This window comes from Ailuropoda melanoleuca, chromosome 11 (assembly GCF_002007445.2).
Source record: "Ailuropoda melanoleuca isolate Jingjing chromosome 11, ASM200744v2, whole genome shotgun sequence".
Classification (NCBI taxonomy): Eukaryota; Metazoa; Chordata; class Mammalia; order Carnivora; family Ursidae; genus Ailuropoda; species Ailuropoda melanoleuca.
The window spans coordinates 21,092,942-21,120,404 of NC_048228.1; the positions used below are offsets into that span (position 1 = coordinate 21,092,942).

Genomic DNA, 27,463 nt, shown 5'->3' on the forward strand with positions numbered 1-27,463 from the left:
TTATTGAATTTCAAAAGTAAAAGGAACTACTGGTAGAGAAATAGATTTGAGGAAATCTTACAGAAAAAAAAAAAAGACCAGGAGTGAGTTACATTTATAAGAAATGGTGTAGAAAATAGCATTAATCCATTATATGTGACTAATTTTTGCCTAACAGTACCTTAAGAATAACACACACACACACACACACACACACACACACACACACAGGTGACAGCCTTGTGAATATGAAAAGGGCTTGTGAAATAGTGCGCATCATTGTGGGAGGACCAAGTGAACATTCGGACATTTACCAGCAGCATCCTGAATGTCTTCATGTGTATGTCATTTCTTTTAAGGCTGTCAGTTTCTATAGAAAATATATTCCGTCTCTTTTCTGGAGGGTATAAACATGCTGTAAGAGCAGTGGGAGGGGGCTGGGGTACCATCATCATGTGGGTACCCTTAAATATTCCCTTCAGCTGGCCCACAGCAGTGTCTGTCATTCCTCAGTAAGAACAGGTCTGCTTTGATATCTCTGTATTGCAAACCTCCGGTCTTCCGCTTGCTCAGAAAGGATACGTGACGGATGAAGAAAAGGATCCACGGTTGTAACCTTCCTTGCACAGACATTCAGTCAGTCCTTCTGTTTTTAACTCCACCTCCTCACCCTTGCTCTCACAATTCTCTGCTATCTACAATTTTGAACTTTTGTACAATTCTGTGCTACAAATTGCTTTCTTATTGGCTTCCTTTCTTTTTTTTTTTTTACAACAGATTTTATTTATTTATTTGACAGAGAAAGAGACAGCCAGCGAGAGAAGGAACACAAACAGGGGGAGTGGGAGAGGAAGAAGCAGGCTCATAGCAGAGGAGCCTGATGTGGGGCTCGATCCCATAATGCCAGGATCACGCCCTGAGCCGAAGGCAGACGCTTAACCACTGTGCCACCCAGGCGCCCCTATTGGCTTCCTTTTATGATAGCTTGAATGTTACCTTTCTCTGACCTTGTAAGTTTGTTACCACATGTCCATCTATGTTATTTCTTATTTGTTGTTTTCTCCTTTCATGTTTTCTTTTTCATCATGGAATTGTAACTTTTAGTCCTTTCCTGTCATGGGATTGTAGGAAAAGAGCATAGATAGCACACGTGTTCAATTATTCCTACTTATCCAGTAGAATTCAACTTAACTCTTACAGAAGTAAATGTATTTATTCAAATTTCTTGGTTTATTTCATGCTTTAATTAAATAATGGTATTAGAATAACAATCAGCATAAAGATTTTCGGTGAACAAAAACACATTTGGGGATATATAGCTCACTCCATAGGCATAGAATGTATGCAACCATTATTTTTTACAAAGGGGAGGGAGAGCCCTATTAATCCAGAAAAGAGATTAAGAGGTTAGTTAACAAAATAGGTAGTTTAAATAGACCTGTACTTAAAATGCTCCAGTGAGGTGCGCCTGGGGGACTCAGTCGTTTAGAGTCTGCCTTTGGCTCTGGGCATGATCTCCAGGTACTGTGTCAGGCTCTCTGCTCAGCAGGAAGTCTGCTTCTCCCTCTACCTTTGCCCCGCTCCCCCCGCTTGTGCTCTCTCTCTCTCTAATAAATAAAAATAAAATCTTAAAAAAAAAAACACCTCCAGTGACACCATATTTAAAGAGATGTTTCTAAGACCCCAAGGACAAAAAGTTTTGACTTCATTTTGTAAGATAATAGTAAAAGACATTGGATATTTATTTGCAGTCCCAACTACTGTACTAAATTAATGCTCCTGGGTAGGAAGGCTAAGCACTCCTAACCAGTATACCAATTTACTAGATTACCAGTGTATTTCAAGGACTATTGAAATTTAGTAGTAATTAACCAAACCATTACTTTCTTTATTCCGTGACCATTTAAGAAACAATCTAAGCACATGTGACCTAGGTCACAGGATGCCAAGTCATGGTCGCAAGTGCTTACTGAGACAATTCTGTTTACAGAACTTTCTCTGACAATTTCAAATCCTGAAGCCAATTTAGGGCCAGGCCAAACTCATCAATTTCCTCCCTCCCTGTTGTACAGAAAGGCAATCGATCTTTTCCTTTGTATTCTCTTCTTGCTCCACTTGCTATTTTGACCTGATCTTTCCCTTTTCTCAGTCACATAGCAAACATTGCTCTCTTTTTCTTCATACTACAATGGATCATCAAAAATACGGTGGTAGACCCCACTAAAAAAATAAGATGGTATCTATACTGAATATAAATCCTGGTTCAGATTATTTATATCTCACCATAGTCCATAAAGGAATTCTATAATTCCATAAAGGTTGCTCCAGAGGAACAGACTATGTATTTTTCTATTTCTATATATAAAGAGATTTATTATAAATAATAGGCTTATGCTATTATGGGGGCTGAGAAGCCCCATGATGTGTTGTCTGTAAGTAGGAAAGGTGGTGGTGTAGTCCTGAGAACAGGAGGGTCAATGGTATGAGTCTCAGCCTGAAAGGTCAGGAAAAGACTGATGTCTTAGCTCAACAGTAAGGCACAGAAGTGATTTTTCCCTTCCTCTGGCTTAGTATTCTATTCAGACCCTCAGTGGATTGAATGATGCTCACCCACATTAGGGAGAGCAATTTGCTTTTCTCACTCTACCAATTCAATACTAATCTCATCTAGAAACATCCTCAAGGACGCACCCAGATATCAAGCTTAATCTGGGCACTCCATGGCTCAGTCAAGTTGACACAAAAAATTTAGCATCACGGATATGTATCTGAATGGCTGTGTATGTATACACATAGGCATTTGTGTGTGCATACGCACATGCATGCACAAGCATGCACATACAAACATAAATACTACTGTTTTCCAAACATAATACATGCATGGAATCGGTAGAACACTAAAAGACCTTGGTTAGACTTTTTTTTTAATTTTGATAATTAGTTTTTAATATAATCTGTTTTAAAAGCACACATGAATTATAAAACAATGCAAATCTTTCAAAAATGCAAAGCTAAGGTTTGCAATTTTCTTCTAAATACTATTAAGAGAAATTGCATTCCTTTTTTTTTCACATAAGATATGTAGACTTTTGTAGTATTTGTGGGTGGTTTTTAGTAGAAAGATCAGAACACTTCATTTGTAAGCTGAAAAGAATATCAGATAACATATCTTAAAATCTTTTAAAATCTTTTAAAGGATTACAACTAAAAGACCATGATTTCTTCTTAAAGAACTATACTGGAATATACATTCTTTATAAATCTCATTATTAGTAAAGATTTAATTACCTATTAAGTTTATTAAGTTGTTGGAACTCATTCTGTGGGTCCCAATAGATAACAAATGAAGTTTCATGAAATTATGCATTTTGAAATCTGATGGTAGTTTCTAGTACCAGAAATATATTGAAAAAATGTTATGTCCTGTCTAGAAATATTGCAAAATATGGCAGTACCATTTGTTATTACTGAGCAGAGGAGTTTCAGGTGTATTAATAAGTGAACATTTTCTATGGCCACGATTTGAATAACATATAACATGTTAACTTGGTAAGTTTTCTTAACCCTGTGAAAATACATTATTGTCAATGAAATAACAAAGCATTACATAGTTATTATGTAAAGCTAAATGTGAAGCTGCAAGATAATCAAAACAGAAGTATAAAGTTAAATATATATATTTACACATATGTATCCATATGTGTTTCTCTATATGTGTGTGCTGGGTGGGGAGGTGTCTCTCTGTATGTATCTGTGTGCATCATTGCATAACGGTACTCAGCTCTTAGCCCACAATCCTATATAATGCCTAAATACTTCTCACACTTACTTTTGTTGTTTGGTCAATTAAATTATATCTAATATAATTTGAATTATATTTACCAATACAGAAACAAGTTTTAAATGTTTTAGCTTAAAAATTATTTGGAATAATTTTTCAAGTAACTATAGGTTAAATAAAAGCCTTGAATTAGAACTCTTTTTTTTTTAATATTTTGGAACCATAGTCTATATTTTGAATTTTAAAAAATGATCTCCATTACATATATCAACAAATGACAATAAATTATTTACCTAAGTTATTAACGATTTTTACTATCTAGCCAATAAATCAAAACAATTTCTTGCTTCATTTAACACCATGCTTTTGGTCTTCCTAAAGATATAAAGACTCTGAATTTTAATTCCAGATAAATAATATACAAGCCTTACTCTATTTCCTCATTGATTCAAAAAATTATGGACCACATAATTTCCAAGCCTCTGACAACACTTCAATGCTATTGTTCTATGAATTACATGTAGTGTCTTGGTTGGAATGCCCACCAGGGACTTTTACAAGGAATCTCCTTTGTAAAGGGGGAATCTGGTCTTCCAGGATAAGGAAAGTATCGAGAGGTATCAGAGCATTTGTGATTTCTAGTTTATATTGTGGCAGATTGAATAATCCACCCACACAGACACACACACACATCACAGCCTAATCCCTGGAACCTCTGAATACCAATTTACGATGCAGAAAAGGGACTTTGTGGACATGATTAAGTTAAAGATTTTGACACAGGCGATCATGCTGGATATCTGGATGGGTCCAATGTAATCACAAAGGTCCTTATAAAAGGGATGCAGGAAGAGTCCAAAGACATGTAATGACAAGCAAGAGGTTGGAGTGATGTGCCTGCTGTGCCTGAGGAGTTTGAGCCGTGTCTACGAGCTGAAAGAGGCAATGCACCAGATCCTCACCCGAAGACTCCAGCCCCGCCAATACCTTGACTTTAGCACCTAAGACTCATTTTGGACTTCTGACCTCCAGAGCTGTAAGAAAATAAATCCTCGTGCATTGAGCCACAGAGTTTGGGGTAATCTATTGTACCAGTAATAGGAAGCTAGTACATATGCCAAATGGAAGAAGAAATACAGATATTTGCATTGCTTCAAACAGTCGAAATCTTATAAAACTTCTTAAATAGAAATACTTCATAAAAATAATTTGTATTAAAATTATTGTTTAACTTTATTTACCTCATAGTTAAATAATAGAGCTTAAAAGTGAAAGTAACTAAAGTTTAACCTCTAACTCAATTTTACCCGTGATCTTGTATAATCTGTTTAGCTGAATTTCTTGTTTTCATCTCTTTATTCTAATGTTGATATTAACAAGTCAAATACTGGAAAACTCTAGATAAAGGGTACTGTTGTCACATTGCCAAGAGATTATGACTGAAAGAGTCATATATAAACTCAACAAGCCCACAAAATATGTCACCAACCTAACCACAAACACCAAGTCACCTTCCATCCCCCACGTCCCTTCTGCCATTCTCCATCTCCATAGGAAAGGAAAACATGTCCACAGCCACACACACTCCTAATTTAACTACACGTAATGATCACCATAAAATCCCCCAAAAAGCATCAGGAAAGAGCACTACCTACTAAAATTCCAACTGGCCCACCTAACTATGTTTTCTTTTAATCAAAAGGGTAATTTAAAAAATCCACATGTACTTTAATTTACTTGGCCAAACAGTAAGCTGATCTAAAGATATAATTTTTGTATAAATATCTTTACTAAAGTAACTGTTTTAGAACTAGGCAAATAGAGTCACATGAATTCACCCAAAATATCACTGCATTTGTTGTCTATTGTAAGAAATTTCTACAAATTTAGTGACTTAAAACAACAGAATTTATTATCTTACAGTTCAGTAGGTCAGAATTTCAACGCAGATCCCACGGGGCTAGCATCAAGGTGTTGGCAGGGCTGTGTTCCTTTCAGAAGCTTTAGGGAAAAACTGGTTTCTTCGACCATTTCCAGCTTTCAGAGGCCTCCTGCATTCATTGGCTCAAGGCTTCCTTCTTCCATCTCCAAAGACAGCAAAGACACATCTCTCTGACCCTTTCTTCCACTGTCACATCTCTCTATAACCACAGCCAGGAAAGTTTCTCCACTTTTAAAGGATTTGTGTGATTAGACTGGCCCACCAGACATCCAGAAAAATCCCCCCATCTCAAAGTCTGTATCTTTAATCCTGTATGCAATTCTTCTTTGCCATATGAGGTAATATATTCACAGATTCTAGGAATTAGGTTATGGACATCCTTGGGAGTCACTATTCTGACTGCCCCATTCAAATGCACGCACACACACGTACACACACACACACACATGCACATTCAAATTGAACTCCATGGGAGATTGCCGTACATAGAAACATAATGACCAAAAAACCAACCCATTTAACAAAATTACTGAACAAGGGGGATATACCAGTTATTTTGTGTTACTGGATTAAATAAAACTAACAAGTCTCCCCCAGAATTTGTTATTCTTTAGTTTGTTATTTAGACAATTATCTTCCTTTCTTGGTATTTGGTCAGGGGTGGGAGGTGGAAAAGTGGGGACTTTGGGAAAAGGAATGTTATCAAAACAAAAGACCATCATTATGGATTCTGAAATTTCCTGTCTTGGAAGGGATAGAAATAAGACAGAAACAAGGTAAAATGTCCTAGACATGTTACTACAAACAAACGCAAGTGCCCAGAGCTTTATTATTTATTCATTTGTTCATTCATTCATTCATTCATTCATTCATTCAATTGATAAAGAAATATTATGGCCCTGTTAAGCTCCAGGCTTCCAGTAGGAAGTATTGGAAATAGATGAGTAGGACAAATAATGTCCCTGCCCTCATGTTTCTCACAGTCTAGCGGGAAAGGCTGATGTTAAAGAAATTATTTCCACAGGCTGATGTAATGGGCTGGATTCAATTACAGGTGAAATCTCTAAGTGGATATCTAAAACCATGAAAGTAAAAAATAAGCATGTTCCTGATTGATCTCTTTGTTTCAAATGGTTATCTACTCTAATTTCAAACACATTATGGTGGTTTGAATAATACTAACTGTGGATGGTGGTGAGATTTAACGTTTTAAAAGCCGATTTATACTAGATTCTATATTAGAAGCATAACTAAAACAGTAACTTTAGCTAAAAAGTATCAAATGATGTTAAATGTACGCCAACATGAAATTACTTTTAAAGTATAGCATTTGTTACCATCACATAGTATTTTAGCCAAGACTAATACTGGGCCTTGAGGTATGGAAACTGCTCCCAGTTCTGTGGTACACCATAGTTTTGGTTCTGTCCATCCTGTGGCATACCACCAATTAAAATGACTGGACATACTGTTGCCAACACAGCTAATCATGTCTTTACATTAAATCATAACCCTCCACTTTGCATTGGCAGGAGAAAATTAAGGAGCAAAAGAAAATGTTGGGAAAGTTCCTTTCTGTACACATAGACATTCTTATAAACCAAAACTGTCTTTAAAAGTTTCACTCCTAAAAATCTTCTTACCAAAGATATATAATGGTAATAATTTTATTAATCTCTCTTTCTCTCTCTCTCTCTCTATATATATATAGGTGTGTGTGTATTTAAAATCAATATTTCAATATAATCAAAATCATATTTCCATTTTTTGTTTAAAAACATTTTAAGGCTTTTTAATGCTAATGCCTTTTCTAAGTGAAATATACTTTGGAAACATAATCAAGTGACTAAAATATTCTACCATCCAGCTTTCACTATAAGTCATTTCATCTTTATTTGTAAAAGTTAGTTTACTACTTTCTGTTATTATAAATGAGGTTCTGGTGTACATTCCTTTATACAAGTCTTTGTGTGTGTCTCTTCTTTTGTCTTTATGATAAATTTCTACAAATTATGGGTCCAATAGTATGTAGACTTTATTTCTTTTTGATAAAAATTCACCCAAAAGTTTATATCAACGTATTATTCTTACCAGACTATATTTCTCCTCACCCTTTTCAACACCAGATTTCTACCAGTTGATTTTTTTTAAGTGTTTATTTTTCATCTTTGCTGTTTAATGGGAGGTGTGAATGCTCAAACTAAAATAGTCCCCAGTGATCCCTGCCCTCGGGTATTCATACCTTTGTGTGATTCCGTCCCCTTGAGCTGGGCTGGATTCCTGGTTTAGTTCTATTCAAAAGAATATTGAAGAAGCAATGGGATATCACTTCCAAAATTAGATTATAAAAAAAAGATAGCTTCCTCTTGGGCTCCCACATACTCCCTCCTCCTCCCCAGACTGGGCTCCCTCCCTCTCCCTCTCTCAGATTCCTTGTTCTGCTGAAAGCTGCCAGTTGTGAGTGGTCCCATGAAAAGATGTGTAAGGCAAAGGAACTAATATCTCTGGCCAACAGCCAGTGAGAACCAGAGGTCTACCAACAGCCACGTGAGTGGTATTAAGATCAGATATTCTCCTAGTTGAGTCTTGAGATGACTCCTGTCCCTCCGACTGACACCTCCATTGCAACCTTGTAGGAGATTCTGAGCTAAAGGAACTGCCACACCTGGCTTCTTCACTCACAGAAAACATAAGGTAATAAATGTTTGTTGGGATACCTGGGTGGCTCAGCCAGTTAAGCGTCTGCCTTGGGCTGGGGTTATGAATCCAGGGTCCTGGGATGGAGTCCCACATGAGGCTCCTTGCTCAAAGGGGAGCCTGCTTCTCCCTCTGCCTGCCTCCTCTCTGACAAATAAATAAACAAAATCTTTAAAAATAATAATAAAAATAAATAAATAAAATAAACTTGTTGTCCAAGCCACTAAGTTTTGGGGGTAATCTATTGCACAGGAATAGATAACTAACACAGAAGAGAAATAGTACTTTATAGTTATTTTAATTTTAATATCAATGAGAGGGAGCTTTCTTTTTTTCATAAATTAGTGTTGGTTGTGTTTTTGTGATTTATCTCTTTATATTTTTGCCATTTTCCAATGGAGGCCATTACCTTCAATTTGTAAGAATTCTTTGTATTTAAGAATTTTATTTCTCAGTCTGTCATGTATATTGCTAATGTTTTTTTTTCAAGTTACCTTTTGTCCTTTTATTATGCTTTGGGTGTTTTAACATAAATAATGTTTAAAACTATGGTCAAAACTATCTTTTTATATTTCAATAGAAGCATCATTTCTTTGCTTAGAAAGCAAGCAATAAAGCTGTAATTGGTTATTAATATTACATATTTATTTTGTATCCTGCCACTTAATGAATGCCCTTACTAGTTTTAGTAGTTGATCAGCTGACCCTCTTGAATTTTCTAGAAATACAATCATATACTCTGTTAAAAATGATGGATTTTTATTCTTCCTGATAGTCACAGCTTTTATATCTGTTATTGTGTTATTTTCTTGTCAAGAAACTTCAGAAGAAGTTAAATGATTAAGAGCAATAATGACTACTTTCGTCCTTTGTTTCTTAGTTTAAAGGACTGAGCATAGTAGATCACCTTCGAGTAAAACGATTTAACTAATCATATCTGAGATATAAACAATTGTGAAATACACTTTAGAACTGACAAAAAAATGATATTTTTATATTCATTAAGTTGCTTTGATTTCTATTTCTAATGTATTAATAATTTTTTTTATATATTGAATCAATTGAGGTGATGATGTGGTATCTTCCCTTTGTCTTTGTGAAAAGTCCTGCTAAGTCACGTGCCTTCTACTAAAGCCAAACTTTCTATGTTTAGGTTCAACCCTGGTGGTTGTTTTATCTCAATGTCCATTGCGTGTAATTATGAGGTTCAATGACAATCTTCTCTCCTTCTGCAAATGAGGGAGGATTTAACTCTTTCATGAGAACAAATAATTATTGCTAAATGAATTATTAAAAATCACAATATTGCATTTTAATTTATTTCTACGGACTGATAACTCTTCCACTCTATCCCAAAGGACAATGAAAGGGACAGTGGTGGCAATACAAGGGTCAGGCCATTTCTGCCCTAAGTTCATTTGATTAGTTGCCATTGGCATAATAGTATTCCATAATAGTATTGTCATTCCGCCCACGTGATCCCATTCTCACTAGCCAACATCTGCAAGAGCTGCTGCTGGCTATCCTAGAGCCCAGACTTCCCACCTACCACCCATTCCCACCGCCAAAGAACTACACCAGAGGCTGTTACCCGGTCTCCCCAGCTGGCCCTGCTTTGGGATCTTTCCAGCAGCCATCATCTCTGTGCAGTTCCCTTTTTCAAAAAACCTCAAGACTTTGGGTTAAAGAGTCAAGACTTAGAGGCAGGGAAAACCATGCAGGGTTCAACAAGAATCCTTTCTGGGATTATGGCAACTCAGGCTCAAGAATGATTATGGCACAGAGACCTCAGAATTTGGGGCTCAGGACTATGATGGTTCAGCTCTATTATGAACCTAACTATTCATTATAACTTTTTTTTCTTATGAAAAAAATAGAAGCTTATGACCATTTAAACACTGTCTGTTCATGAGTTTGGGACTGTCTGCACCAGTCAGAAGCCATTCACTGCTATGATGCACTAGACTGGGAGTGTTTCTGGCTCTGCTGATGCTGTAATGAACCTGGGCAAAGGTTCCCTTCTGGACCTCTGCATTCTCATCCAACTTTAACTTTGTAACTATGCTTTATTCTCTTTTTTCTATGAGGAAGTCCATTGGCTGGATTTTGTCCTAGAAGCTCTTGTTCTAAAGCTGTGAAGAGATATATGTTTTTAGTAACATCGATCTCCCCATTCTGTAAGTGTTCTTTCAATTTATCCCTTAAGTTTCTCTTTTGTCTAGGAACTTAGTAAAACTTCATGTCTATTCTCTATTCTCCCTTAGCAGATTCTTTTCTGCAGTGATTATTTGGAAAATATGTTTACATTGAACTATAAATGAATAACACAAAAATTAAGGTGTAAATTCTCTTTGGGATATATATGCAATGAAATAGTGTTTTGAAAATTAGGAAAAAATATGAGTTCTAGTGACAACAAGTCAGGTGAGCAAAATGTCAACATCCCCTGGTCAATACACCTATTAAGTCATCTCACTCAAAGGCAATGCTTGGCATAAGACTTGTATCTATAGAAGGTAGATGACAATGGAATTCCTGTGGCCTGCAGCACTCACACACAATTGAATAAGCACCAAGAGACATTCTTCTTTCTTGCTGTTATTCTTTCATACAAGAATATGATGCATTTTCTTGACGACTGGTAGCTATTTGTTTTTCATCATCATCTGGAAGACAAAGACACTCTGCTTTTCCAAAATCAAGCACAAAATGTGTTTACAAATATTTTAGAAACACAAGCTATTGAAGATTGTTCTATCTGAATAATTTTTTAAAATATAGAGAAGAATCTGGTACTCTGGCAAAACTTATCAGTAAATTCTGAAATCGTAACTATGTTTGAATGCCCGATGAAAATCTGCCTGGTAAATTGTTCTATCTACCAAAAAAGAGTAATTATCTGGAAGCTAGTACACTCTTAGCCAAGAGCACCATGTGACCTAGTCTCTCATACTCTTCAGGTCTTTTCACAAGTCCTTCTCCATGAAGCCATTCCTAATATTTCCATGTAAATAGCGATCTACCATGCCCCATTCTCAAAGCCCTAACCATCCATTTTTTTCATCATTGCATTTACCACTCTTTTCCATATGTGTATTTACTTTTTATCTTACTTTCTCTCTTTGCTCCCAAGGCTGTAAGCCTCAAGAGGGCAGAGACTTTGTTTTGTTCGGTGCACAGTCACCATCCCTGACCAGTGTTTGACACATAAGAGGCCCTTGGTGAAACATCAGATGCATAAATTTAATAATTTGTGAAATAATTTCAGAAATTATTAAATAATTAGTAAAAATATGGAACAAGTGCCTTAATGTGGTGGTAAATGCCCAACAAATATTTATTGCCTTTGAAAAACAAATTTTGCACATATGAAAGCCATTAATGTAACTACAAAACATGTCTGGTACATTTATAGTACATTATGTTGTATATTTATCAAAGGACAACATGTATCAGATGAAGAAGGCTTGGATTTTAACGAATGTTGGAATATATTGATATATCAGAGTGATATTTATTAAAATATAATACTTTAATATCTTACTAAATATTCAATCTAATTATTTAGAACTTTATATCAGGTCAAGCTAAATGTATTTTTAAAATTCACATTATTTTTTTTAAGATTTTATTTATTTATTTAAGAGAGAGAGAGCATGCGTGCATAAGCGGGGGGAGAGGGAGAAGCAGACTCCCCGCTGAGCAGAGAGCCTGATGTGAGGCTCAATCCTAGGACCCCAAGATCATGACCTGAGCCAAGGCAGACGCTTAACTGACTGAGCTACCTGGGCGCCCCAAAAATTTACATTATTATCTTTTACATTTCATTAGTTATTTTCTTAACTATTAAGCAACAATAACTGGCACAACACAATTTAATTGGGGAGAGGAATAAACAGCTATCATAAATCATTAAATGTTCAAACACTATTTAAAATTCATTTGTCATAAAATAGATTGCATTTCAATCTAGGGAATAAGATTTCACATAATAATATTTTTTATTCCATTTTCTGTATGAAAGCAAACCAACTTAGCCACTCAAGAAATTAAGTATATTAAATTTCTGAGACTTATTGAGAAAAATAGATGAAACTCCAAATACTATTTCTTTTCCTTTCAATTAAAAAATGGCTGGATTTTGCATCATGCCTTTTAAAGGCTTTTGGATCTCATTGCCAGTACTTCAAAAAAAAAAAATTAACCTCACAGAAATATTTAGAAAAGCCTAACTTTATTTTCAAAATGCTTGATAACTAGTTCTACAAACATTGTGAATTACCTTCAAAGAATCATACTTACAATAGACTTTTTATGTTGAAACAGAGCAAAAATAAGGTCAATTACAAATATACCTTCTAATTGTATAAGTTAATAAATGGCTGCATACTTTATAGCAGAGTTTTAGCAGATTTCCAATCCATGCTTATTACAACCAAGAAGAGATGCCACAAAGGTCACAGGAAATATTTTTTCCACGCAGACCATTGGAAGGCATGTTAATGTGAAGCCCAGATACTGTGGAAGGATGATTCGCCAATGTGCAGCTTGAGCCCAGGAGCGCCTGTCAGTTGTGGCAGGCTGCAGTCGTGCACAAGTGCTCACAGCTGCAGTGACATGGTGCTAAGCATGTTTTCAGACTAGTCCCAGTCGAGCGGCATCTTATCCAACCAGAAACAATCCCACAATCCAGCTCTTTTTAAGTGATCATCCTTGTATCATAACAGATTAAGGTTGCAGCTACTTTGGATTATGTTTAATCTAACCTTTATCCATTCACATCTTCACCTGAAACTTACAAGGACCAAGAGTCAATTGCCGGGGCATAATTCACAATGACACTGATCTTGCCTTCCTCACTCTAATTATCTGGATTAAGAATAACACTTTTGAGTAATTATTTTCACATTGGATAAACATTAAGCTTTCCCGGATTTATCTGAGCTTTTTCCTAACATGAAATAGATCCAACCAGGCTTATAAGAACATAACTGACAGCAGTGACAGCTTAATCAAGGCAGCCCTAAACAACTAAAACAATAAGGAAATGTTTATTTCCCATGTTCAGAATATTCAGGAATCAGAAACTTGACAAATTTAGTGGCAAAAAAATCCTAGATATTCAAGTGCAGCACTCTAACTTTTTTCTTTCCTTGTAATGATTCAGTAATCCTTGGTAAAGTTCAAACTCTGAAACCCTGAGAACTATGATGATGATATAAAATTGGCTATGCTGCTACCCATCATGAAAACTAAATATCTTTATTTTCACAGCCAACACAATGTCCTGAAAAGAAAGAAAATGTTACAATAAAATCAAAGTGCTGATTATAATTAAAACGAATCAAGTACTTGCTGTATCACTTCTGATGGCTATTTTTGATCATTCTGAATTGTCCATCCAAGACTGCCCACAATCCTTAAAATTGCTATCACAAACAGGCTAGAAAAATCTTCCAAGCTTGTCTTTGAAACTGTCTAAGATCATATACAATTACACACTAAAATCACATCACAAAACCCAATTATTCTTTGGCGTTTCAGATCCACAGATAACCTCTTAAAGAGCAAACTCCCTCACTGTGTCGACCTCTGACCTCAAGCTCTTTTTCCAATCTTCGGCGGACTGCACTCTATGTTTCTTAGACAGGCTGAGAAGCCCAAACTCCCTGTGGTCAAAAAAGCCTGCAGGACCTCTGAAGGGTGCCAAGTGTTCCACCTATCACTAGTTTAAAATGAAAGTTAACATCGCTAAATATCTTACTCTTGCTCTTTAATATGTGTTATATATTTTTATGTCACTTATGTATGACCAAACATTTTAAATGGAGAAATTTTTAAGCATACTTGCCTTCATTTTAATGGTTTGATGATCACAACATTAATTAGCTTCAGAAAAAAGAAAGAAGAAAAAGAAAGAAAGAAAGAAAGAGAAAGAAAGAAAGAAAGAAAGAAAGAAAGAAAGAAAAAAGAAAGAAAAAAGAAAGAAAGAGAAAGAAAATAAAAGAAAAACAGAAGTCGCTGACTATGTTCCAAACAAACAAATTCCAAACAAGCTTTTGCAATGAGAAGAAGAAAAGAAGTGAGCTGGCTTTTACAGCAGCATCTCTCCAAAGTCCACGATTACATGTTTGTCTATCCAAGTTTGGCGCGTCATAATCATCGAGTACATGATTTTCCATAGAACAAAGAAGGACTCTAATTTCATACCAACTCTTCTCCACATTTACTGAAGGAAATCACCCAAAAGGAAAATATGGACCAGCTGTTTATGGCATTTTCCATGAGTGAATAAATAGCATTTAAAATAATATACAAAAAGAGGTAAATAAATCATCTATTCTAAATGTGAAGGAACTCAAAATCATTGCTGGTTCTTTTTCAGATTTGGGCTTGTGATGGCTTTAGTTTTCTGTCCAGTGGGCCTGTAAGCTTGCTTACCTGCATAGTAACAATCATATGTCATCACATGGCAAAATTTCAATGGCATTTGGAAGTCATCTGCTCTAACTTCCCAAGCCTTATCCTCTGTAAAGTGTGTTGATGACTGGTAAATACATATTAAAATGACCGTCTATACTTCCCTGAGTATACACCAAGTATGTGTGAGTAGCTAGGTCAAAGATCCACCTTTGCAATTGTCTTCCTCTCAGATGAAGTATTTTGGTTTTGTCAAGTTGCATTAAGATGAGAAAAAATAAAATTGTCCGAACACATAACTCAAGGCATCTTTAGAACAGGACACTTTATAATTAATGCCTTGAAGGCATTGCCTTAACATATAGGATATCACTCTGCTCATTGCCTCAAAGGATCTAGAATGACTCAGGAAAATAATTAGACCTCAAAAATGCATTGTCAGCAAGAGTGACTGAGAATTTTGAAGAATGTTTGGGTAGAGGTACAAGGTACTAGAGAACAAAAGATGACATAAAATTAACATCATAAAGATTAATGAACGTCCTTACATGATTACAGATCTTACGAATGAGTACAAACACTTGAGTCCATATGTGAATCATATAAGAGAGGGGGGAAAAAAACCCTGGAAATTAAAGTCTTATTTTTCCCCTAGAATCTTGTCCATTTCTGAGAAATTTCCTTTAAATTAGGATGAATGGATGCTCATTCATTTATCATCAGATTAGCTGGTAAATTTTATAAAGCCTGAAGCTACAGTCTTCATGCTTAGCCCATTTATAGTGATTAGTCAAATGAATGAAACTCTGAGACCACTTAAAATACATGCATTAAATTGAACCACAAGACTCTAATTACTAATAAAATACAATTTCTATAATCTAAAATCATTGTGGATTTCTCCATACCCCTTCATCTCCCTTACATAATAAAGATCTCCAATGATTTTTCATTTCTAAAGATCTGTGATGGCTGAAAGATAAGCAGCTAGAAACATAGGTAAGATTACTGAAATCTGAAAAAAAAGCAAAATATATTCTAGCCCCTGAAAATGTTCTGACATTGTAAATGTAATATAAAAAATTTTTTAAGAAAAAAAATAAATTAGGTGTTTGGTGGAAGAAGGTGTGAAATCTCTAACTGCTGACTGTGCTTTATAAACATTTATATTATCCTAGAGCTATTCATGCTTATGGACTTCCTGAACACTATATAATGTGACCCATTGTTGTAGAAGTTGCCTTCTTTATACAAGTGTTGTACAAGTGGTATAAGGCATGTGTTCTTGACAATCTGGACAATTCCTTCTCGACAGTGCTGAGAGGCTGAGTCTATATGACAGCCCCAGATGGTTTTTAGGTGAAGGATTAAAAAAAAAAAGTGATATAATTGATTTGGTGCTAGTTGAGATGCCCTAAATGTTCAGTTTCAACTTTTACCTAATCCATCTATTCCACCTTTTATATTTCTACTTTTTAAAAACAAAAAAAATTAAAAAAAAATCCACCAGGGATTGGGGGCATTTGTCTAGTATTCTAAAAATGTCTCAGAAGTTTTGCTAAGGAAATAACTCCTTCAGAATTTTCTCTAACATTAAATTGCTGAGAAGGTTTAACATTGATGTTTAGAGTCACTCTCTAGGAATCTCTACTGATATATTCACCAGGTTCCTAGGTAACCACCCTAGGTAACCTCCCATAAGTTGCTCTGGGTAAACACCCAGGGTTGTTTCTAAAAATACAGAAAAGCATTCCCAAAGAAAATTCTCACATTGGTATTCAGAAGTTCATACATTCAGAGATATGAGAATAGGAATAATGTCCATAAACACTTTACCAATGTAAGCAGAGGAATTCAGGGCTATGAGACTTGTTATGTTTGAGTTTAGTTCAATTTCATTTGCATATAATATGACTTGATTCGGTTGGATTTGGCTTAGCTTGGTTTGTTTTTGTTGGTATCATTGGTGTTGGAGAGGTAAACTGAGGGTGCTGGGAAGGGGCCTTGACCTGAGTAGAACAGTCAATGTCTTAAGGATCCACCAGACTCAATGGGTAATAAATATATATATATATAATATATATAATATATATATATAGTATTCACACACTTTTTCAAGATTTTTCAAGCTAAAAAAATGGAAGTAGTTAAAAAGGATGATGGATATATAGGCTTTTCTTGTCTTATTGTACGTTGCTTTATTGTTCTCTGCAGATACTGTTTTTTACAAACTGAAGGTTTGGGTAACCCTGTGTTAAGCAAGTCTATTGGCACCATTCTTCCAACAACATTTTCTCACTTCATGTCTTGGTGTTACATTAATTCCAGCAATATTTCAAACCTTTTTCATCATTATTATATTTGTTATGGTAATCTGTGATCAGTAATTTTTAATATTACTATTGTAATTGTTTTGGGGGACGGACCACAAACCACATCCATATAAGATGGCAAGCTTAATTCATAAAGGTAGTATGTGTTGTGACTGCTCCTCCAATCTGCTGTCTGCCTGTGTCTCTCCCTCTCCTCAGGCCTCTCTATTCCCTGAGACACAATAATATTGAAATTAGGCCAATCAATAACTCTACAATTGCCTCTAAATGTTCAAAAGAAAGAAAAAGTCACACATCTCTCACTTTAAATCAAAAGCTAGAAATGATTAGGTTTAGTGAGGAAAGCATGTCAAAAGCTAAGCTAGGCAAAAACTAGGTCTTTTGCATAAAATCATTAGCCAAGTTGTGAATGCCAAGGAAAAGTTCTTGAAGGAAATTAAAAATGCTACTCTAGTAAACACACAAGTGATAAGAAAGCAAAACAAACATCGCTGATATGGACAAAGTTTCAGTGGTCTGAATAGAAGACCATACCTTTTACAACATTTTCTTAAGCGAAAGCCTAATCTGGAGCAAGGCCCTAGCTCTCTTCAATTCTATGGAGGCTGAGAGAGGTGAGGAAGCTACAGATGAAAAGTTTGAAGCTAGTAGAGGTTGGTTCCTAAGTTTGAAGACAGTAAGTCATCTCCATAACATACAAGTGCAAGGAGAAGCGGCAAATGCTGGTGTAGAAACCACAGCAAGTGATCTAGGAGATCTGGCTAAGATAATTAATTTATTACACTGAACAACAGATTTTCACTGTAGATAAAACAGCTTTCTATCTTTTTGGAAAAAGATGTCATCTAGGACTTTCATAACTAGAGAGGAAAAGTCAATGCCTGGCTTCCAAAGCTTCAGAGGCCAGGCTAACTCTCTCATTAGAGGCTGATGCACCCGGATGACTTTAAATTGAAGCCATTGCTCATTTATCATTCCAAAAATCCTAAGGCCTTTAAGAATTATGCTAAATCTACTCTGCCTGTGCTCTATAAATGGAAAAAGGAAGCCTCTATGACAGCACATCTGTTTACAACATGGTTAACTGAATGTTTTAAGCTCATTGTTGAGAACCACTGCTCAGAAAGAAATACTCCTTTCAAAATGTTACTGCTCACTGATGATGCTCCTGGTCAACTAAGAATTCTGATGGAGATGGACAATGAGATTAATGTTATTTTCATGCCTGCTAGCACAACATCCATTCTACAACCCACGGATCAAGACTTTCTTATGATTTAAAAAATACATTTCATAAGGCTATAGCTGCCGTAGACAGTGAATCCTCTGATGGATCTGGGCAAGTAAACCGAAAACTCTCTGGAAAGAATTCACCATTCTAGATGTCAATAAGAACATTTGTGATTCAGGGGGAAGGATGAAAATATCAACAGAAAGAGGAGTTTGGAAGAAGTTGATTACAACCTTCATGGAGGACTGTGAGGGGCTTAAGACTTCGGTGGAGGACATAACTGCACATGTGATGGGATCAGCAAGAGAACTAGAATTAAATGTGAAGCCTGAAGATGTGACTGAATCGACGCAATCTCAGGATCAAACTTGAATGATGAGGAATTGATTCTTATGCATGAGCAAAGAAAGTGGTTTCTTGACATGGAAACTGCTCCTGGTGGAAATGCTATGAAATTGTTGAAATGGCAACAAAGGACTTAGAACATTATGTGAACTTAGTTGATAAAGCAGTGGCAGAGTTTGAGAGGATTGATTCCAAACATGAAAAAAGTTCTATTGTGGTAAAATGCTAGCAACTACCTTCACATGCCACAGGGAAATCACTCAGGAAAGGAAGAGTCCATCAATGTGGACTTCACTGTCAGCTTATTTTAAGAAATTGCCAAAGCAAGATCCTCCACCAGAAAAAGATTAGGATAGACTGAAAGCTCAGGTGATGGTTAGCACTTTTTACCAATGATGTCTTTTAATTAAGGGATGTGCATTTTTTTTAGACATAATGGTGTTGCACACTTAATAAACTATAGTACAGTGTAAACATCTCTGAGGTGTGCCTGTAGGCAATCAACACCGGGGTTCAGTAGAACAAGGAAAGATCAGAGTGGTCAGTGTAAATTTCTTACTTAATTATGAAATGGTTGGAATCTTACCTAATTATGCACTATTTAAAAATTAATCATTGAACATTCTATGTAAGCACTCTTTTTATGATACAAAGTATATGAAAATAGGTATCAATCACAATAGGGAGATAAAATGTGTAAGCAAACATCCATAAGCCATACAATGTCATTAAAAGAAACAATAAGGGACACCTGGGTGGCTCAGTCAGTTAAGCATCTGCCTTCAGCTCAGGTTATGATCCCCGGGTCCTGGGATTGAACCCCAAGTGGGGTTCCTTGCTCAGAAGGGAGCCTGCTTCTCCTTCTCCCTCTGCCTGCCACTCCCCCTGCACATGCTCTCTCTCTCAAATAAATATTTTCTAAAAAGTATCAATAAATGATACAAACTAAGGATTAAGGAAGTCCAATGAGAGAGAATAATCATTCTCAGTTTATGATAGAGTAGAGACAAAATTTTTTGAGCTGGATCTTTACTTCCTTACCTTCTCTCATTCAGTCCCCATTCTATTGCGTTCTGGTCCTGCCTCCATCAAACTAACATTCCGGCAAACATCTTATAATAGTACTAACTGCCAAATCAAACTGATAATTCTTCGTTCAGTCTGCTATTGCATTCCATAGCATTTGACTCTATCGACTAGCCCTTCATCATAGGCTTGCTTCTGTCAGTGTAAATGATACATACCTTAGTTTGCTCCAACTTCTCTGATAATAATCTTTCTTTGTCCTTTTCCTGCCTTCTCTCCTTCTGCTTATCCCTTAATTGTAGAAATTTTCAGGGAGCTCATGCTCATAACCTCCTCCCCTCACTGTTTTGAACCCCCTGCTGAACACTGTCAGGCCTACCTGTCCCTTCCTCATCTCCATCACATTCAGACCTCTTTGCTTCTTCTTATGGTGTTGCCTCAGCTTATAATTGTTGCTTCTCTTCTTCCCATTTGAATTCTATTCACCTTTGGAGGCTCAGATCAAATTCTATCTTCTCTGTGAAGTCAGATCTGTTTCTTCTAGTCCAATTGTTTTCATCTCCGCATTCCCTCACAAATTCATTTGTACTTTCTACTATAGCACTGTTCTTTCAGATGAGGTATCATGGCTGTCTTACTAAAAATGGTTCTTACATAAAATAAATTGCGTTATTTTCAAACCCCAGGCTATTTTTAAGGGATTCTGACATTGTATGTAAAATATGCATTCAGTATGCTTAATTCAAACCACATTCTCAAATGACATAAACATTCATAAACCTAACAGGAACATGGGAGACACTGAGTTTTGTATGTTAATTTGACTCCTGGACTTTGCCTCAAGTGGTTTCCATAGATTTTTAAAAGAATTTATTGGCTCTCTTCTCCTCCCCATTTGACAGACAGCTGTATCTTCTGGTGCAATGCCCCTGCATCCCGAGACATGATGTGAAGGTGAGAGTAAATGTATTTGGCCATATTGTGCTTCTGGTCACCAGGGTTGCTTTTAACTCTGGCAAAGTGGATATTGTCACCATCAATGACCCTTTCACTGACCTCAACTGCATGGTCTACATGGTTTAGTACGTAGAACCCCACGGCAAATTCAACAGCACAGTCGAGGCTAAGAACAGGAAACTTGTCATCAATGGAAAGCCCCTCTCTATCTTCCAGGAGCGAGATCCTGCCAACATCAAATGGGGTGATGCTGGTTTTTAGCATGCTGCGGAGTCCACTGGAGTGTTCACCACCATGGAGAGGGCTAGGGTTCATTTAAAGGGTGGGGCCAAGACAGTCATCATCTCTGCCTCTTCTGCTGATGTCCCCATGTTTGTAATGGGCATAAACCATGAGAAGCATGACAACTCCTTGAAGATTATCAGCAATGTCTCCTGTACCACCAACTGCTTGGCCCCTCTGGCCAAGGTCATCTATGACAACTTTGGCATCCTGGAGGGACTCAGGATCACAGCCCATGCCATTGCTGCCACCAGAAGACCCTGGATGGCCCCTCTGGGAAGCTGTGGTGTGATGGGCAAAGGGCTTCCCAGAACATCATCCCTGCTTCTACTGGCCCTGCCAAAGCTATAGACAAAGTCATCCCTGAGCTGAATGGGAAGGAAGCTCACCGGCATGGCCTTCCATGTCCCCACTCCCAAAGTGTCAGCTGTGGATCTAACCTGCCACCTGTGATGTGGGAGAGCGAGGTTTCTTGTCTCACAGAGTCGAAGAATGAATCTCACAGACAAAGAGTGAGTAAAGTGATAGTTTATTAAATGAGGATACAGAAAAAGCTCTCAGGAATGAAAGGGGTCCTGACAGGGTTCCCACTGAGGGCTTTTAGCGATGGTCTTTTATATAAAGCTAACCAGGAAACTTAAATCCTTTTAACATCTCTACTGATAATCACCATATAGCAAGGACTAGTGATAACACCTTCAATGGCTTACTTCCTTTTTAGGGTCTGGTAATTTTCTTGGTCACAAGTAGCTGTTACAGCAAGACCCCACCTCTGACACTTAGGACAGGGTGGTCTGGTTTGTTCCCTTATCTCTGGTTTCCTTTCATCTCCCACATTTTTTAATTTGTGAGCCTGATCCCATGGCCCCCTACCTATCTCTCCCTACATAGCCCCACCTGTCCCTTGCTCACCTAGAGAAAGCTGTCAGATAAGCAGGCATCAAAAGGCTCCCTCAAGGAAATGCTGGGCTGCACTGAAAATCAGGTTGTCTACGAGTTTAACGGTGACACCCACTCTTCCACCTTTAATACTGGAGCTTGCATTGCTCTCAATGACCACTTTGTCAATCTCAGTACCTGGTATGACAATGAATTTGGCTACATCAACTGGGTGGTGAACCTTATGGTCCAGATGGCCTCCAAGGAATAAAAGTGCCTTGGACCATGAGCCCCAGAGAGAGCAAGAAGAGAGAGGCCCTTAGCTGCTGAGAAGCCCTTGCCCCAACTCATCTCCCAATACACTGAGAATCTCTTCACCTCTACACAATTCCTATCCCAGACCCCCTGAAGAAGAGGAGGGGATTGGGGAGCCCTACCTTGTCATGTGCCATCAATAAAGTATACTGTATAACCCAAAATGAAAAATAAATAAGTACATATTTTTCAGCCATAATTTAGAGGGAGAAATGCTGTGTGACAACTCTGAACTGATGCTGTCCTCTACTTGGATTGAAAGAAAACAACATATAAATTGTAAAACACGTGGAATAGTTCTCCTATTCAAAAACTATTAGTGACCAAAGTGACTAAAATAAAATTATATTAGGCCTTGTTAAAGGATATCTGTGAAGAGGAGTCAATAAGACAGGAGTACACAGCAAAAGCCCACAACCAGTGACATTGAAGAATACAACTTGTCTTGTGTAAAACCTCAAAAACTAAGGATTTTCCAAATCCAGTTATCTCTGGGCTTCCCATATTAACTGATGGCTTCTTGAAACAAGGCTTTTAATTTTCTTCATCCTTCCTTTTTGTCCAAACATTGTAGGTCTTTAAAATATTTTTTTTTTTTTAAAGATTTTATTTATTTATTGGACAGAGATAGAGACAGCCAGCGAGAGAGGGAACACAAGCAGGGGGAGTGGGAGAGGAAGAAGCAGGCTTATAGCGGAGAAGCCTGATGTGGGGCTCGATCCCGTAACGCCGGGATCACGCCCTGAGCCGAAGGCAGACGCTTAACCGCTGTGCCACCCAGGCGCCCCTCTTTAAAATATTTATGTGAGTGACCTTTAGTCACCAATGGAGTTAGAAGTTCAGAACATCTCACGCAGGGGAGAACTGATATTTGCAATGCTGCAGAAAGAAGACACAATTTACTATTAGAAAGCAGACAGTAATCTAGATTACCTGCATTGTGTGTTCACTTGAAAACTAGAAAGATATGATGCTGTGGGCTCACAGAAAGCCTTGAATGCAAGACTAAAAAGTTCGAACTTAAATCAGAGTGCAGTTGAAAAATAAAGATTTTTATTTAGGAGATATTGTTAGGAAATTAGTGATGTAATTTTGGGAATATATAGGAGAGGTTTGGTGGGGTCCAGAGCTGATGTCCAAGAAAGAATTCTTGAGACATTTTCAGTGCAAAATCATGGATTTATTAAAGCACAGGGACAGGGCCCATGGGCAGAAAGAGATGCTGCTCCCTGCTGCCTTCTGCTGGCCAGGGACTGTGAGGGGCAACTGATTACATACTTTGGAGTTGGAGGAAGTAAAGGGAAGTTTCAAAAGGATCTTCATATGCTAAAGAAGACACAGGATACCAGAGGCTTTGCTATTTTCAAACCAAAGTTGTTTTTCCCTCTAGCAAGGCATTAACATTAAGACAGGAGCTTCCTGGAGGAACATTATATTCTGCCTGCCACAAGTATTTGTCAATGGGCTGCAGGTTATATAGACATTTCATTTTATCTACATTTCCTTCTGCCTTTGTTTCCCATATCATACTCCCCTGGATAATTTTGACCCTTAAATCTTTAAAGTTGCTGAGGGTGGAAGTCTCATCTTCTGTAACTTCTTCCCGCTGAATAGGGGTGTAGAGATGTCCCTACCTATGGGTCAACATTGGTCATTTGGGGAATTAGTTACCAAAGGCAGAGGCAGCCAATCCAAGGTAGGCAACATATATGAACCTCCTTGAGTAGAAAGGATTATCTGTCAGCTGGGAGTTATGGCAGCGAAGGAGTCTTGGCACTAGGCAAGGAGACACCAGAAAAAGACAACAAAAGAAGGTTATTATAATAAGAAAGAGAAGCCTGAATAAAAAGACCTTTGGTACTTAACTAAAAATTTCTCCGGGCTTTTATTGTTGTTTGAAGAGAAATTTGAAGTCTTCTACTGGTTCACAGGAATAAGAAGGGACGTTAGTTTTCTCATTGGTTTCCCGTGAGGGAGTTACAGGTTTTATTCTGGATATATGAGCCCATGAAGAGTGCCCCTCTAATTTTACTGTAGTGGGAGTACATACTATGACCCCATAGAGTCCCTTCCATTTTGGAATTAAATCCCCTTCTGTATTAGGCTTCCAATCCTTTAAATAAACCCTGTCTCCAGGGTTTATATGGGGTGGATTGCTAATGACTGTCAGATCAGGTTTAGGGAGGATATAGTTTGCATATTCATTTAGGGATTTATGAATTAACTGGCCTCAAGTGAATAATTTAACAGAGAATTATAGTCTCGATCAATTGATAGGTCTCCAGTGAGAAAAGATTTTCCATATAGTAACTCAAAAGGATAATGACCAATAACTCTGTTGATGTTCTGGGGCAATCTTCATTCAGAGAAGCCCTACCGGTAAAAGAGTAATCCAGTAATCCAGTTTTCTTGAGTTTCAATGCTTAGAATCTAATATCTACAAAGATGTGTTATCGAAACAATTTCTCTCTATAATAATCCTCATTTTTAATCAGTGATAGCCAACTCAGGACTAATTCATTTGTAAAACAAGTTCAATTTTAACAAACTTGGCCTAGTAGCCTTTTAGTAGCCTCTCCAGGCCAGAAGCCAAGTCATGTGCTTGCCATCGGACATGCCTACAATACCTGTAGATTTGGGGGGATTCCTCTTCTCGAGATCCCCAAGTATCCTGAGGCTTCTGCACCTTCCAGGAAGTGGCATTCTTTACTCACCTGGTAAGTCTCCTGGGAACTCTAAGCAAGGCATCGGGCCAACATTTCCAAGGGGCTTTATTGGCTCCGTTTCATAAGGTCAACCTTAGTTCCATAAAACTGTATGGTCGTATATGAGTCTATGCAAGTCTCTCAAATATGACATTTCAGTCAAAGTCTTGGTAAAGTAACCAATGTTTCCAATGGTATCTTGTTAGAAGGAGAACACATTCTTATTGAACTTATACCAGTGACTGTAACTGCCATGGAAGAAAGAATACTTACTGAGATCTTTTGAATTTCAGAAGGTTCAAGTAGAGAGAAGAGTTAAATGCTTCAATCTGTTCACAGAGGAATACTTTATTATTTCTCTATATCACTGATGTCTTAAGAGAAATTTTCCTTAGGAAGGAAGAGAAATAGTAGAGAACCAGCAATGTTTCAAACAAGAGTCATAAACTGTAATTACCCTCAGTTTAGTTAGTGCTGGAAATTCTTACCAATTTCAGTTTTGATCTTAAAGATACTAAATACCTGTTTTTGTCCTAAAAGTCCTTTTTATGAATCCTCTTGAAGACGAAGCACGTTATTCAAGAGAATAAGAACAATAAGTATAAATGAAAAACTCAAAAATGGATATGGTTGGAGATCTTTTGAGAGGTTACAACATAGCTGGCAAGGAAACCTGGTTATTTCTGTGACTCATAACACATCAATAATCAGAATATTAAGTAATGGCCTTATACCAGAACATATTAAAACTTTAGAAACTGCATATCGTCTCTAGAATAGTTACAGCGTTTACCCAAGTAATACAACCTAGGCTTATTCTTTGTTTAACAGTTCTTCCAGAGTAGCTTAACATACCAAATAAAAAGCCTAGTGAATCAAAGAGACTTCATTTACAGTTTAAATCTTGGGAAGTTGTTAAAACCTTAGAAAGTTTTTATTTTTTTTATTTTTTTTTAAAGATTTTATTTATTTGTTTGACAGAGATAGAGACAGCCAGCGAGAGAGGGAACACAAGCAGGGGGAGTGGGAGAGGAAGAAGCAGGCTCATAGTGGAGGAGCCCGATGTGGGGCTCGATCCCATAACGCCGGGATCACGCCCTGAGCCGAAGGCAGAGGCCCAACCGCTGTGCCACCCAGGCGTCCCCTTAGAAAGTTTTTAAATACATGCCTAAATAGGATTATAGATCATTACAAAAATTATTTTTTATTTAACCAAGGTGACAATAAGAGATTCAAAATGCAAATATGTAGGGTTATAGAGTTGTTAGCAAAACAGTTTCTTTAATACTGAGAAGTTTTAACCAAGTAATCAAGGACTTGATAAAGACAAAACATAGAAATTCATTTTCTGGGCAGACAAAAGAGAAAAAAATCTTTGTTTACATTTTATCAAGAGCAGACCAATAATTCAAGAAAACCTTGTCTTTTTAACTGAGAGAAAGCAGACTTCAATCCTACGCCCAATACTTTTAAAATCCATTCATTTCATCTTAGTCTGTCCTGACCACAACTAAAATTCCTTCCAAAGGTTTCCTTACAACAAACCTACAACTTTCCTTTGCATTCAGATTTTGTACCAAGCCGTTTCTTTCCGAACAACCAGTCTCATTTAGGACAAAATATCCTTCTTTTACCTTGAACAAAAATGCATTCCCATTCCTTGCATCTTTCTTACATATCTCTTACCTTTCTACGTACAGATTTGCTTCCCTTATTCACATCAGTCTTAATTACACTTAGCAGAATTTTGCACTCTTAGAAACCCTAGCCTCCAGTGAAAACTAAGTAGTAACTGATTGTGAATTGTCACACCAGAATTCTTTAGATGGCAAATTTATGAATCTGTTATGCACAAAGCAGGTATACCAAGGTTCAAATATCCTTAGTTTCTTTGCAATAAGAAGTCCAAAGGACAAACTTACATCCAGTAATCAATGCTTTAGCTCTTTTTCCCATTTGGAAAAGACCTCGATGTCCAATGAAGTCAATCCCATTTATCATCCAAGAAAAACTTTCAAGTTTCAGGTTACCAAAGACTTGGAAAGTTATCTTAACAATTATCCATGAAAACTTTGAGACAGAAAATTAACCATCATTTAAGTCATCTTTTTGCTAACGAATTGTAACAGACATAACACAAGCTTATTTGACCTTCAGGAAATCTTGGTAAAGTTTCACATTTAATGCTGATAACTCTAAAGACAGATCTGTGTTAATCAAACCAACAAACTTAAATTAGTTTAAATATCAAACTATGTTTCACCTGGATCTGCTTTTTAAAGTCAGGTTGTTCCCCATTGTCATTTTTACCTGGGACACTGGTGGGGAAATCTGAAGTGGGTGGCATTAAGTCCAGGGTGTGTGCTTCTTCACTCCTTGATGGCGAGGGTAAGAGGAGGAGCCGCTGGTACCAGAGGCACGAGGATGGTACAGAAGCCTGTTATGCAGGCTGTACCCAAGGTGGTGCAGAAACAGGAGGGGATAGGAAGTCAGAAGAGGCAAAATGCTGCCAGAAGGCAGAGAAAGGGTTCCTGGTTCTGATTAAAATTGAGCTTCAACAAAGGAGCAGAT

General features: G+C 37.1%; 1 pseudogene; it reads left to right on the forward strand.

The window, feature by feature from the left end:
• LOC105236862 overlaps positions 1 to 22,143 on the forward strand; it is a 91,562-nt pseudogene extending 69,419 nt beyond the window's left edge.
• The last annotated feature ends 5,320 nt before the right edge of the window (positions 22,144 to 27,463 follow it).